This window comes from Saimiri boliviensis, chromosome 4 (genome assembly GCF_048565385.1).
Source record: "Saimiri boliviensis isolate mSaiBol1 chromosome 4, mSaiBol1.pri, whole genome shotgun sequence".
Taxonomy (NCBI): Eukaryota; Metazoa; Chordata; class Mammalia; order Primates; family Cebidae; genus Saimiri; species Saimiri boliviensis.
Window position 1 is genome coordinate 106,171,519 of NC_133452.1, and position 15,633 is coordinate 106,187,151.

Genomic DNA, 15,633 nt, shown 5'->3' on the forward strand with positions numbered 1-15,633 from the left:
AAATGTTCTCATCACAAATAAATGATAAATATTTGAAATGATGAATATGCTAATTATTCCTGATTTGATCACTTTACAGTGTTTACATGTGTCAGACATTGCACTGTATCCCATAAATATACGCAAATATTATTTGTCAATTAAAAATCAAGTAAAACTTTGAAAAATCAGGTATCTGAGCCCCATCCCCAGTATTTCTGATTCAGTACTTCTATGGTGAAATCCAAGAACTGGCCTTTCTAGTAAGTTTTCCAGTGATGCCAGTGCCACTGGTTCAGGACCACATTTTGAGAATCCCTGGGCTAGAATATTCTACAGTAATAAGTAATCGCACATTTTAGTGGTTTATAACAATAGAAGCTTATTACTCAGTGTATGCAGCATGAACATCTCAGCCTTCTGGGGACTCTGCACATCATGGCCACTCAAGGGCCCAGGTTTGTGGGGCTCTATTGCCACATGTGCATCCATGTATCAGGAAGAGGAAGAGAACATGGTGAATTATGAGCTGACTCTTGACATTTCTGTTTGGAACAAGTAGAAAGTAAAGTAGTAAAGTTTTAATGTAATTTCTGGTGTAATTTCTGTAAGTAGCACTGACTAGAGTTAGGCAACTTATCAAGGGGGTGATGCTACTTCTGAGGCTTGCTTGGATACGCATGGGGAGGAGAGTCAGAATGACAGGGATAAAGAGTGCTGTCATCTTTGCATTGACATTGCAAAGTGATGCTCCTTTTCTTTCTTTCTGTCATCTTGAACTAACTTTTGTTTTAGCCTCGTGTCTTTACACAAATCCTGTTTCTGAGACCCTTTCTAGCCTTGACTTCTGACTTCCGACTTCCATTTCTTCAACCTTGCCTGTTCTGTGTCAATGTAACAGCTAAGAATTATTGATTAGATCATTATTTTCTGTGTTTTAAATATAGTCCTTCTTTTAATCACTAAGTCTTTTTTCTCCACATCACAGATAAGGAAACTGAGGTCCAGAGTCCCTTTGGCTTTAATCAGATAGTTGTCTTCCATCTACTTCCTTGAACTTGATGCTTTGGACTTTCCTTTCCTTTAAGTACCCCTTTCAGTTGGTTCATGGACTTCATTTGCAGAGCCTGGAGCTTACACTGGGCACTTCTCTGCCTTACTTGGCTCCTGGAGAAGAGGTTAAAACTTAAATGATAAAAAACCTCCTCACATGTTCATCTCAAGGGTATTGGAGAGCTACAACATATTACAGGTACTTTCACATGAGTACTTTAAATTCTACAAAAACATATAGCAAAAAAAGGAATTTTTTTTCTCATTTCAGCTTTGTGAAGCCATTATTTTGTTGGTGAAGTTTTTATGCTCAATAAATTATAGCAATGGCATGGGTCAGTTCTTCCTGGATCCCCACCACTTAGAAGACAGGTTTTGGAGCCAGGTAAACCTAGGGTCAAGTCCCTGTTATATTATTCTACTAGCTGTAGGACTTTGATGAGGACATTTGATTTCTCTTATTATAAAATGAAAACAACCTCAAAGAAACCTATTTTTTAGGTAAAGCATCACTTTTCTGTACTGCAGGGGCATGCAGGAAAATTGAACAGGAGGTGGTTGGACCAATAAAAGTTTATGCAACTGTAATTAATTAATGAGGTATGTGGGCCTGTTCTTTACAATCTTTTCAGCTTATTTGTGCTGCCAAAAGATGAATTCTCAGTCTCTAGAGGATGGGATTAGCAATATGAAGAATTTGAAGTGATCTTTCTCTTCTAGAATGACTGTTTGTTTTTCATCTCTGTTCAAATAGCCAAGTTGATTTATTTCATAGTTCTAGCTTTGCTTTTATATTATCTCATATTACTTCATCATAATTGTGATTATTTGTTTTTCAATTTTAAAACATATATCATGCATTATGTGTGCCTTAATGTTCTGTTAAGCATTATTATGGATACAAGAAAATTAAAAGGCATGATTCCTGCTGGTAGGAATGTTATCTGTTAATTGAGACAAAGTTAATAACTTCAGTAACAACTCTAGGAAAATTCCAGATTACATGTTATACACAATCATATTGTGGGAATAGGTGAACATCTGTAGTATATGGCCTGGACTTTACTTTCCACTAAATTTTGGGAAAAATCTATTACATGGATAGTCTCCAAGGGGCGTTGTGTTATCTGGTAGATGGTATCTTGGAGTATGTTTATACAAAATACAGAAGGGGTGGATTTCTGTCATGTCACCCCTCAGACATATGCCAGGTGGGTCTTAGCAGAAAACTAGATTAAGACAGAGAGAAGAGACTAATACTCCAGAAGCTAAAACCCTCAGTGTTAAACAAGTTTTTCAAAATACATTGTCTTTTTCCAATTCATTCTCCACCATGCTATCAGAGTAACCTTTTAAAAATGCAAATCTGATCATGTCAATCAACTGCTTTACTTTTTCATTGGCTTCCATTATATTTTTCTAGGAGAAAGCCCCAAATCTTTAACATTACTTAAAGCCTGCTGTGTGCTGGCTTCCCCTTACCTGTATGCCTTCTCCTTTATGCTAATGATACTTTTTTTTTTTAATTATTACACTGTAAGTTCTAGGATGCATGTGCAGATCGTGCAGGCTTATTACATAGGTATACATGTGCCATGGTGGTTTGCTGTATCCATCCCCCCAATCAGCTACATTAGGTTTTTCTCCCAATGTTACCCATTCCTATTTTCCCCACTGCCTGCTACCCTTCCCCTAGCCCCTCACCCCTCACCCACCAACAGGTCCAGTGTGTGATGCTCCCCTCCCTGTGTCCATGTGTTCTCATTGTTCAACACCCACTTCTGAGTGAGAATATTCAGTGTTTGGTTTTCTGTTCTTGTGTCAGTGTGCCGAACCCAAATGACACTCTTTAAGCAGAAGCCACAGTGGTCTGCTGTCAGCACTTCCATACTTTGCTCACCTTAACATGTAGCCTTGGCACCAATGGTTCCTTGTGCTGCAGTGCTTTTCCCTATACCTTCTACTGGCTGGATAGTTCTCTATTTATGTTCAGATCTCAATTAACAATTCCAGGTTGTGCTGTGCAGCTTTGGGGAAATTATTTAAACTGTTTTTCAAACCTTTACGTTCAGGGGTACATGTGCAGGTTTGTTACATATGCTTCAGTTTCAGTTTCCTCATCAATAAAATAAGGATCATACCACCACCTATGTCATAGATTGATTGTTGGGATTAAGGAATACTACATATATAATTCTCATCACAGTGTTGGTATCTATAAATTAAATAAATGCTATTATTATCATTACTACTGTTCCCATTATTCCTAAGTGAAACCTTTTCTACTAACCAGGATAAAGTCAATCCTTCATGTTATGGATTTTCATGGCACTGTATTTTTTTTCCTCCAAAGTATGTACTGTGATTTATAATTATATAGTTTTGGTCTGTTTTATTGTTAGTCTCTTTCACTAGTCCTTAGACCAAGGAAGGCCGCACATTGGCTCATTGCTTTATCCCCATTGCCTGTGACAATTTCTTCTACATGTTCACACCTGAAAAAATAATTTTGTGATGTGATGTGAATGAATGAAGTATGTCCAACTAGTAATTAGTTTGTCAGAGGGGACCTGTTCATTTTCTAAAAACCATGTTTTTATTATCAGAAACTCCAAAGCAAGCTTACAATGTCAAGGTTTTTGTTTTTCTGCCACGTTTTAAGAAAACTCTTTTAGTTTCCCTCTGAGTCAGAAACAAAAATGCACCCATGCCTGTTTCAGGGCTTGGATTTAGGGATTTTACAGTTGCTGATCTGCTCCTTCAGTATCATCTTATGTGAATTCAGATCCACGAGTACTTTAAAAAGGGAGGAATTTATGGACTTTCGATTCAGTCCATGTGAGCAGGAGAAAAGATAATTAAATAGAAGCCAAATTTCTGAGAGTGAAGCTAATATATGTGAGAATCAGGATCCATTTGTAGTGACAGGTAAGTCAGCATGGATAGATCATACAGACAAAATGCTCATTGGGAACAAAAAATGCAGTTCTTGTTGTTGGTCAAAAAGTCTTGTCCAAGTAAATTATGGATGTAGGAAAAAATTCATAACAGAATGAGCACATAAATAAGAAGTGAACTGAAAGAAAAAGTTAGTAAACATTCCTCTCAATTCTTATCAAATACAATTCCATGTTTACATTCCTAAGATGAGCCTAAGTTAAGGTCTGAGAGCTAGAGAGATATTTTTTGGTTGTTATGTTTTCAAAAACTTCAGTCCCAGTAATGGTAGTGCACTGCTTATCCTTATGGACGGATAATGTTTCAAGAGATTGCCCTCAAACAATTTTTTATCTACTTGATGGTTGCTTTAAGCTTCTGTTTTTCAAATTTTCATTTTTTAAACTCCTTCATAGAAAAAAAAAATGCTCAGTGTCTCAATGAGGTCAAGCACTTTGTTGGGTATGAAGGCTACAGCAAATAATAATGCCCCTTAGAAACCTCTGTTCTAACTAGGAGGCTCCTGAGCAGACAAAAACATGTAGTGTGGTATAATATAGAGGCCCTCAGAGGAGGGGTCCCTAACCCAGACTCAGGATATTAAGAGACGTTTTGCAGAGGGTGTCATGCTTGAGTTAATTCAGAAATACCAGTGGGAGTGGGTCAGATGAAAGATGCGTATAGAGAAGGTATAAGTTGCTCTAGCAAAAGAGAGCCTTAAATTCCACTGTAACATTAGAGATGAGAGAGAGCTCATATGTTATGCACATTTCGCATGGGTCTTGAGGTAGGCAGAGAAAAAGCTGAGGCTATATAATAAAGACCTTGTATGTCTTAGTAAGATTTTTATTTTAAAAACTACTGGAAACCATTGGGGGTTTCAAGTAGGGAATCTCTGTGTTATTTTACACTTTGTATGTGACATGCCAGCTACTAATTATTCTCTTTTGCTGTAGAGCAGGCGTCCCCAAACTACGGCCTGCGGGCCGCATGCGGCCCCCTAAGGCCATTTATCCAGCCCCCCGCAGCACTTCAGGAAGGGGCACCTCTTTCATTGGTGGTCAGTGAGAGGAGCACAGTATGTGGCGGCCCTCCAACAGTCTGAGGGACAGTGAACTGGCCCCCTGTGTAAAAAGTTTGGGGACGCCTGCTATAGAGACTCTCTGCTTAACCCAGCTGGCCTGTTGGTATTTATAGAATGCTGTCTCTCTGGCCATATCTGATAAGCTGTTCTATCAGATTGAGGCAATCAGATGCTTTCTCTTTTGAATTTGATCTGAGGACCACCAAAATGTAGAAATTAAAATATTTCCTTGAGAGTTGTAGAATTATGTATTCTGTCAAGTAGGTTTGAAAGTAGAGAAGGAAAAATGAAGCAGTTATCAAGAAAAAAGCAGAGGCCTAAAACAAAGTTGGATTATTTCTCTGAAATTATGATTGTTATCTAATGGTTGCAGTCTTAGTTCCTATCAAGGCCTAAGGGATTTCTTAGCCTTGGGTCCTATCGACAACAAACATTCTTGTCGTAGTTTGGGTTTCTCAAATGCAGACCTTCAGATATGGATTCATAAGGAAAAGATTTAAGAAATGTTCCCCGGAAAATAAAGAAGCAGAGTAAGTAGGACCAGGAAGGGAAGAGCAATTCTGGTTCAATACCTCAGGAATTCCAGAGGCAGTGTAGGTCACGCCCTTGAGGTTTTTACAGTCAGAAATGCAAGGAGCCAGGGTATTGCTACCTCTGTACTTGTCAGTCACTGATTAAGAACTGCCCCTCAAAGATCCCAAATTCCAAGGGAACCCAGCATCTCTGTGCCAATAGCTGAGAGAAGCTTTTGAACATTGATTTAAGTACTGGCTGTTAAGGTTTGGGGCATGCCAGGATCCATGTGCTGGACTACAGTGTATGGATCTAAGGGGTTGTGGCAGAGCACAGAGACTATCAGCAAGACTCCTTCAAGTGAAGTCCCCATTTAAATTTGTTTTCAGCTACCTGAAATTTGTTTTACGTAACCTTTAACCAAAAATGTTTAAAATAACAGCATGATGTTATTAAATTATGTTTTAAAATAAGCACTCTGGTTGCAGTATGGAGAGTGGATGGAAGGGATATTAAGTTAGGAAGACTAGTTAGAAAGCTATTAAAATAATTCATTGACTAAGTATTTTATTTTATCTAGTTAGTAACAAAGGTTTATTAAGCATCTATTGTATACACATGGATGGGGATAAAGCAATGACCAAGACTATAAAGGTACTAACTAGTCTCAGATATTTTATCTAATAAGGTAAACATGTTGATAAAAATTATAATTGATTATTAATTTTCTTAGGCAGTTCAAGTTGCTATAAAATTACTATAGACTGGGTGGCCTATAAAAAACAAATTTATTTCTCCTTGTATTCATGTCAGGATACAAGGAGAAGTCAGCAGTCTGCAGCCCGGAAGATGGCCCTCAGCAGAACCTGAGCATAGTAAATATATTAGCCAGGAGTGATGGTGCACGCCTGCAGTCCCAGCTGCTTGGAAGACTCAGGCACAAGAATCACTTGAACCCAAGGGGCAGAGATTGCACTCCAGCCTGGTTCACACTTGGGTGGGTCGCACTACTGTACTCTAGCCTGGGTGATGGAGCAAGACGCTGTTTCAAAAAGAAAAAAAAAAACGTGCCTTCAACTATTTCCCTGAAACAAATATTTTTCATAACCTCAATCACAGAGAATGAGTCTACCACCTCTACCTTCTTAACTCTTACTTAGAAATACTATGTTTCTTAGAATCCTACCTGTCTGCTGGTAATTTGAAATAGGGGTGCCTGTACCATCAGGCTCTGATGAAATTTCAAAATAAGGGTGCCTGTATGGGCAGGTCCTGCTGAGGGCCCTCTTCTGGGCTGCAGACTGCCGACTTCTCCTTGTATCCTGACATGGCAGAGAACAGAGAAGCAAGCTCTCTTTGGACTTTTTGAAGGACACTAATCTCATTCCTGAGGCTTCCACCTTCGTGACCTCATCTAATCCTAATTACCTCCCAAGGGCCCACGTCCTACTACTGTTAAACTGGGAGATAAGAGTTTCAACACACGAATTTTAGTGGGGCACAAACATTCAGCCACATTGAAGGTCAGGGTTTAAATATTACTTAATCCTTGAGCTTCATTCCTTTCATTCCCACCTGCAGTCAGGTATGCTTTCTAAGAAAGGTAGGATTTCTAAGAAAAAGTTAAAAGGGTAAATGAATAAAAGATTAAGTGATAAGCTGTTAATAAAGCTAAATAAAATGAACTAGAGTAAAGAGAATTGGAAGTTGAGCCCATGAGAGAGCAAATGATCTGTAGTAGGAATGAACAAGGGCTGTTATCTGAACTGAAATGTCCAAAGCTGTTTGCAAATTCCTTTTATGCCTGAAGTAATGAAGAGGATTTCTTCTTGAGAAATATATTTTCTAGGCTTAATTAGGGGAATGAAACCCTTAACAAACATCTGAGGTCATAGAAGTTGCATGTTAAATACAAGCAGGCCTTTGGGCAGACAGCCTGGAAAAGAAGGAGAAAACACAAGGGTGCTCATGGTATTCCTGGGTGCCATTGCCCTGGAGGCCATCTGGAGGAGCGTAACTTTTTTTTTTTTTTTATAGACACATGCACACATGTTTATTGTGGGACTGTTCACAATAGCAAAGACTTGGAACCAACCCAAATGCCCATCAATGAGACACTGGATAAAGAAAATGTGGCACATATACACCATGGAATAATATGCAGCCATGAAAAAGGATGAGTTCATGTCCTTTGCAGGGACAGAGATGAAAATGGAAACCATCATTCTCAGCAAACTGACATAAGAACAGAAAACCAAAGACTGCATGTCCTCACTCATAAGTGGGTACTGAACAATGAGAACACATGGACACAGGAAAGGGAACATCATACACCAAGGCCAGTGTGGGGCTAGGTGCTAGGGGAGGAATAGCAGGGGGTTGGGGGATAGGGGAGGGATAGCATTTGCAGAAATACCTCGTGTAGATGATGGGGTGATGGATTCAGCAAACCACCATGGCACATGTATACCTATGTAACAAACTAGCAGGTCCAGTACACATACCCCCAAACTTAAAGTAAAATAAAATTTAAAAAGAGAAAAAAAAATAACTTTCATTCCAACCTCAAAAAAATAAATAACCGAGCGTGGTGGCTCAAGCCTGTAATCCCAGCACTTTGGGAGGCCGAGGCGGGTAGATCACGAGGTCAAGAGACCGAGACTATCCTGGTCAACAAGGTGAAACCGTATCTTTACTAAAAATACAAAAAATTAGCTGGGCATGGTGGCATGTGCCTGTAATCCCAGCTACTCAGGAAGCTGAGGCAGGAGAATTGCCTGAACCCAGGAGGCGGGTGTTGCGGTGAGCATAGCTGAACTCCAGCACCAGCTTTGAGACTCTACATGGTTTACTTGCCACTATGGGACTGGTGGTACCCAGGCCTTATTACCCAGCAAACTTAAATCCCTTTTGGGACAAGATTAGAAGGTAAATTTAATAAACAAAATACATCTGCACATATTACCCTGAGGTTCTATGGAAAGACTCAATGGCAATGTCAAACAGCATCTAAGTGTGATGTACATAAATTTTGTTGTATTTGGTTTTAAAGTAAGACTATGTTCAGAGCAGTTTTAGGCTTACAGAAAAATTGAGCATTAAGTTCAGAGAATTCTCATATGTTCCATCTATCCCACCCAGAGTTGCCCCTCTTATTAACATTTTACACAGTTATGGTACGTTTGTTACAACTGATGAACCACTACTGATATACTATTATTAATGAATATTAGTTAACATTAGGATTTACCCTTTGTGTTTTACAATCCTGTATGTTTGGTTATTTCATGTACTCACCATTGCAATACCATATAGAGTAGATTCACCATCCTTAAAGTTACCCATATTCTACCTATTCATCCTGCTCTTTTCCCCTTAATGCCTGGCAACCACAGATCTTTTTACAGGCTCCATAGTTTCGCCTTTTCTAGAATGTCATATAACTAGAATCAGAAAGGATATAACATTTTCAGATTGGCTTAACTTAGTAATATACATTTCAACTTCTTCCGTGCATTTTTATGTCTTGATAACTCACTTCTGTCTATAGCTGAGTAATAATTTATTGTAAAGATGTAGCATAGTTTGTTTAGCCATTTGCTTATTAAAGAACATCTCGAATGATTCCAATTTTGGACAATTATAAGTACAGCTGCTAAAAACCTCTGTGTGCAGATTATTTTTGTGGGTATAGGCATTCAACTCATCCGCTTACCTAGGAGCATGATTGTTGGATCAAATGGTAAAACTACATTTAGCTTTGTAAAAAATGCCAAAATTTGTTGGCCAAATGCCAAACAAGCTGGACAGTACCCAGTATCTCACCCTTGCTCCCTTTCCAAAAGCATGTGAGGTCTCCTTTCTTTAGGACCCTAACTCAAACCAGTCACAGATAACATGGATAGAATTCAGGTGCTGTTCTTCTTACAATTAACTTCCACATAATTTTTTTCTTTCAATCTTAAACACTTATCTGATGAGAGTTTGTTTTCCCCAATTTGAAGATGAGGAAACTAAGTTTTAGCCAAAGTTTATACAGCTAGTTAGTGGTAGAGATAAACTGGACATACCTCAATCATTTAAAATCTCACACGGAATAAGGAGAAATACAAGTTAAATAAGCATACAAATAAACCAGCTGCTTCTCCCAATCAGTGTAGGAGTTTTAATGACTGACTTGGCTGACATGTGACTCTTCCAAGAAACATCACCATTTAAAAGTTGATATTTCTCATTTGGAAAATGAGAAATGCTGTTATACTGTTGATGGGAGTATAAATTAGTTCAACCATTGTGGAAGACAATGTGGTGATTTCTCAGGGACCTAGAACCAAAAATACCATTTTACCTAGCAATCCCATTACTAGGTATATATCCAAAGGAATATAAATTATTCTACTATAAAGACACATGCCCACGTATGCTTATTGCAGCATTATTCACAATAGCGAAGACTTGGAACCAACCCAAATTTCCATCAATGATAGACTGGATAAAGAAAATCTGGCACATATACACTATGGAATACCATGCAGCCATAAAGAAGATTGAGTTCATGTACTTTGCAGGGACATGGATGAAGCTGGAAACCATCATTCTCAGCAAACTAACACAGGAGTAGAAAACCAAACACTGCATGTTCTCATTCACAGGTGGGAGTTGAACAGTGAGAACACATGGACACAGGGAGAGGAACATCACACACCTGGGTCTGTGAAGGGTTGGGAGGCTGGGGAGGGATGGCATTAGGAGAAATACCTAATATAGATGACGGATTGGTGGGTGCAGCAAACCACCATGGCATGTGTATTTCTATGTAACAAACCTGCACATGTATCCCAGAACTTAAAGTAAAATGAAAAAAAGAAAACACTAGATGATATTTTATCACATGTTTTAAATGTGTAATAAAGAAAGCCTTTGAGTGACCAAAAGAAATAGAAAAAAAAAATTGATGTTTCTCATGCCATAACCTGACGGAATAATTAACAATGGTATTTTATTCACTAGGGGATAATTTTATGATCAAGTTGACCTAAAATGCAGCTAGTCAGACAACATGTCATTTAAAAATTTCTTCTAGGCTGGGCGCGGTGGCTCAAGCCTGTAATCCCAGCACTTTGGGAGGCCGAGGCGGCGGGTGGATCATGAGGTCGATAGATCGAGACCATCCTGGTCAACATAGTGAAACCCCGTCTCTATTAAAAATACAAAAAACTAGCTGGGCATGGTGGCACGTGCCTGTAATCCCAGCTACTCAGGAGGCTGAGGCAGGAGAATTGCCTGAGCCCAGGAGGCAGAGGTTGCGGTGAGCCGAGATCGCGCCATTGCACTCCAGCCTGGGTAACAAGAGCGAAACTCCGCCTCAAAAAAAAAAAAAAAAAAAAAAAAATTTCTTCTACTATTCTTGAAGTAGAAGTAGCAATGATTCTTTCTGAAACTGGAGAAAGCTGGTAAGGGGTTGATATGGTTTGGCTGTGTCTCCAACTCAAATCTCACCTTAAATTGTAATAATACCCACATGTGAAGGGCAGGGCCAGGTGGAAGTAATTGAATAATGAAGGCAATTTTCCCCATACTTTTCTTGTTGTAGTGGATAAGTCTCGTGAGATCTGATGGTTTTATAAATGGGAGTTTCCATTTACAAGCTCTGCCTAGCACCATGTAAGATGTGACTTTCCTTCTTCTTCTCCTTGATGATGGTGAGGCCTCTCAGCCATGTGAAACAGTAAGTCAATTAAACTTCTTTCCTTTATAAATTACCTAATATTGGGTATATATTATTGTCAGTGTGAGAATAGACTAATACAGTAAACTGTTACTGGTAGAGTAAGGTGCTACTGTAAAGATACCCAAAAATGTGGAAGCAAATTTGGAAATGGGTAACAGACAGAGGTTGGAACAGTTTGAAGGGCTCAGAAGACAGGAAGATGTGGGAAAATTTGGAGCTTCCTAGAGACATTGAATGGCTTTGACCAATATGTTGATAGCGATGTGGACAGTGAAGTCCAGGCTGAGGTGATCTCAGATGGAGATGGGAGATTTGTTGGGAACTGGAGTGAAGATGACGCTTGCTATGTTTTAGCAAAGAGACTGATGGCATTTTGCCCCTGCCCTAGAGATTTGTGGAAGTTTGAAATTGAGAGAGATGATTTAGGGTATCTGGTGGAATAAATTTCTAAGCAGCAAAGGATTCAAAAGGTAAAGAATTTGCTTTTGATTTTACAGGTTTATAGGAGGAAAAGACTTGCCTGTCTCAGATAAAACTTTGGCCTGTGGAATTTTGAGTGAATGTTTAGTTAAGATAAAGCTTTGGGGAACTGTTGGGAAGGCATGCTTGGTTTTGAAATGTGAGGACATGAGGTTTGAGAGGGGCCAGTGTTGGAATGATATAGTTTAACTGTGCCCCATCCAAATCTCACCTTGAATGGTAATAATCCCCATGTGTCAATGATGGGACCAGGTGGAAGTAATTGAATCATGGGGCTGGTTTCTCCCATACTGCTTTTGTGGTAGTGAAAAAGTCTCGTGAGATTTGATGACTTCTATCAATGCTCTGGAGTTCCCCTGCACAAGTTCTTTGCCTGCTCCCCTGTAAGATGTAATTTTTCATCGAATTTGCCTTCTGCCGTGATTTTGAGGTCTCCCCAGCCTTGTGGAACTGTGAGTCAGTTAATCCTCTTTTCTTTGTAAATTACCCAGTCTCAGGTATGTCTTTATTAGCAGTTTGAGAACAGACTAATACAGGGGGATATGTTTTATAAAGAATGAGTATTTTATAGAATTGTTTGCTAAGCCTAAAAGGGAAAATTTTAATGTAGTAGTTAATTCTGCACATAAAAATGCTATATAAATGTTTAAATCTTTTTTGATTACATCTATCATAAAGCACATCCTGTGAGTTACTGAAATTAGAATGAATCTTTGAAACAAAAAATGATTGAGAATCCTTCTGTCTAATTTAGGTGTTATGTTTTAATTTAAAGGATCTATATTGACATTCCTCGATCATTCATCTTGGTGCCTTGAAATGTCCAAAACACAAGTGATTTCTAGGCATTGTATGGAATTCTAAACACATACAAAATATTACACCCAAATGATACATTATTTGGAAATGATGAGCTGGGTTCACTTGCCTTTCTATGCTCCTCCCATCCAACTCTATTCTCCAGTAATCAGTAAAGTGGGAATTTACAGGTTTCTCTTTTCAGCACCTGTATTGGTTTCCTAAGATTGCCGTAACCAAGTAGCACAAATTCGGTGTGGCCTAAAACAACAGAACTTTATTGTCTCACAGTCTGGAGGCTAGAAGTGTAAAATCAAGGTGTCAGCAGAGCCATGTTCCCTTTGAACCGAGGATCCTTCCTTGCCTATTCCTAGCTTTTGGTGTCTGACAGCAATCTTTAGTGCTCATTGGGGTGCGACTGCCTAGCTCCAGTTTCTGCATTCATTATCGCTTTCTCTTTATGTGTCTTTCTATCTTCACATGGTTGTCTTGTTACAAGGACATTAGTCATTTTTGATTATGTGTCCACACTACTCTAATATGACCTCATTTGAAGTAATTACATCTGACACAAATCTGTTTTCAAACAGAGTAACATTCCGAGGTACTGTGGGTTAGAACTTCAACAAATCTTTTTCTGATGGGGGGCACAATTCAACATATAGTACAATTTTCTTTTGGACTGGAAACATAGCTTTCTTATGGAAAACTGCTCTTTAATTATTTCAATGATCTAATTCCAGTGCATGTGTCTTCAGGTTCAGTACAGGTGCAGAATACTCAGTATTCAGCTATAGGTTGGTCCAGAGGTCAGAATATAACTTAATCTATCCATATCAGAGTCCTTTCTTGGGATTTAAAAAACTGCATCTAGAGAAAAGATTTGGCTGTCTTTGTGATGAAAGATGTGAAATGTGGGACATGCCAATACCTGTTTTTAGACTCATGAAGAAAATCAGTCTCCGAGAAATAGCAGCAAAGCAGAGATAAGAGATAAAAAAGAACGTTGGCTACAATTATATAAAGTGTCATTTAGCTTCAGATAATTTGAAGAGTTAGTTTTCTTTTATTTAAAAAAAAGTGTGTGTATTTGTGTGTGTGTATATTTGAGTCTTTTGTCAGATATATATTTTTTATATATATTCTCCCACTCACTGGCTTATCGTTTTACTCTTTTAATGTTTTCTTTTGAAGAATTGTGGTTGTTCAATGTAGTATAGTCTAATATATCTTCTTTTAAAATATTTCTTGAGGCTATGATATGTGGTACATACATATTGAGAATCATATCTTTCTGTTGTGTGGAGCCTTCTATTATTATAAATGGCTCCCTTTTTTTAATAACGCTTCATACTTTAAACATGGCTGTGCATGCTTTAGTATATCTGTAACAGCTATTTTTAGATATTTCTTTTTTCAGTCTTTTATTTTCTATCATTCTGTGTTCTCATATTTGTCTCCTATGAGGTCCATATGATTATTATTTTAATTTTTTAGAGTATTAGGTTTCTTTTTATTTAATGTTATTGTTGATAGATTTAACATTTGTAACGTTGCTATTTGTTTCATCAGTCTCCCACTAACACATGTTATCCATTCTTTTCCTGTCTTTTTTGGGTTGATTAAATATCTTTTTATCATTCCATATATTGTTCCCTATCATCCTGTTATTTATATATTTCTTTGCTCTTTTGTTGGCCGTACTAAATATTATTTAATATTGAATGATTAGAGTTTAATGTAAATTGGTACTTTTACTACTTCCTGAAAAATCTAATGATTTTAGAACACCTAATTCCATTTATTCTGAAGGTAGAACAAAGTACCAGGATTGGTCTTGTAACCCAAACCCTCTTTAAGATCAAGAAAATGTTTCTTGGTAGCATGAAGACAGTTTTAGTTTTTATAATAAAAGGCATGATAATTTTAAAAATGAAAAAACACTGAGCTGAAAGGAGACCTGGATGAAATGAAAAGTACACAGTTGACATAAATACTCCTAGGAGACTAAATTTGTCATTGTAGAATTAAATTTCACAATGGAAAAACTAACAAACAAAACTGTGTGGAAAAATGAGTGGGATGGGACAGATTTTAAAAGTGTTTTCAAGAGAAAACTGAAAGAGAAATGATTTAAAAATAATGGGGAGAACAATGAATATGGAAAACAGATAATAAATATCCAGGTTTTTTAATAGCTTCTGTTTCTCAGATACAAACAAAAACGTAAGAACAGAAGCAAAATCAGATATAATTGTTTTATCTATGGTTCAAATAAAATGATGAAAAAATAGTGTTAGATGAAAACTAGCAACATGTTTTAAACTAATATTGGAACAATGTATTGTAGTTAGAGTGAAGCTGAGACTTAAAATCTACCAGTTGGTCATCATAGACTGCATGTTTTCATGTATTTCTTTTCCCCAGTATGTATTTTATAGAATTTAAAGTACTTCTCCGGTTTCTGAAGATAAAGGGATACGGGAATCCTTTCTGTAACCACGCTTAGATGACTGTTGGGAAAAAGCACATATAGCAATGGCTAATGGATATTTTGTATAATTAACCACACTCTATAGCACTGGAGGATACTTCTTAATTCCCTGTGGAGGTCACTATCAGAAATCATCCAAGCTAGTCAACCAGGAGTTTTGTGTGCACCTAGCAATGAGTTGTAAGAGACATATCATAGAATTTCCTAATACTTCTGCTCAAACACGTTCCTTTCTGTTTTAGCATAATCTGTGTAATACTTAGGACATGGATTTCTAGCAGCAAGGCATGGTTGAGTCCCAGCTGTATTGTTATGATTTAGTGAGATTTCAAATTCATGGCATTGTATTGCAGTAGATTCGCAGCATTTTAAGGTCATTACGTTTTAGGTCAAAGTCATCAAGGCAAAAAGTGTTTATGTATTTATTTTGTAATTTTCCTCAGCACCTAGGCAATGGCAACTGGAATGCCTTGAGTGCTGTAAATGGAGTTCTAGCTCAGAGTGAGAATTATTGGCTCTGCTAATATAGACAAAGGATGATTCATTTAAGCACATAAACATGCT

General features: G+C 37.8%; 1 long non-coding RNA gene across 1 annotated transcript in view; it reads left to right on the forward strand.

The window, feature by feature from the left end:
* The window catches only part of LOC141584313 (uncharacterized), a 572,289-nt gene that overhangs the window by 59,954 nt on the left and 496,702 nt on the right, over nt 1–15,633 (forward strand). Inside the window, exons 9-11 of the long non-coding RNA XR_012517287.1 lie at nt 1,304–1,417; nt 1,561–1,632; nt 11,160–11,294. This is a non-coding gene — a long non-coding RNA (uncharacterized LOC141584313). The remainder of the gene's footprint in view (nt 1–1,303; nt 1,418–1,560; nt 1,633–11,159; nt 11,295–15,633) is intronic.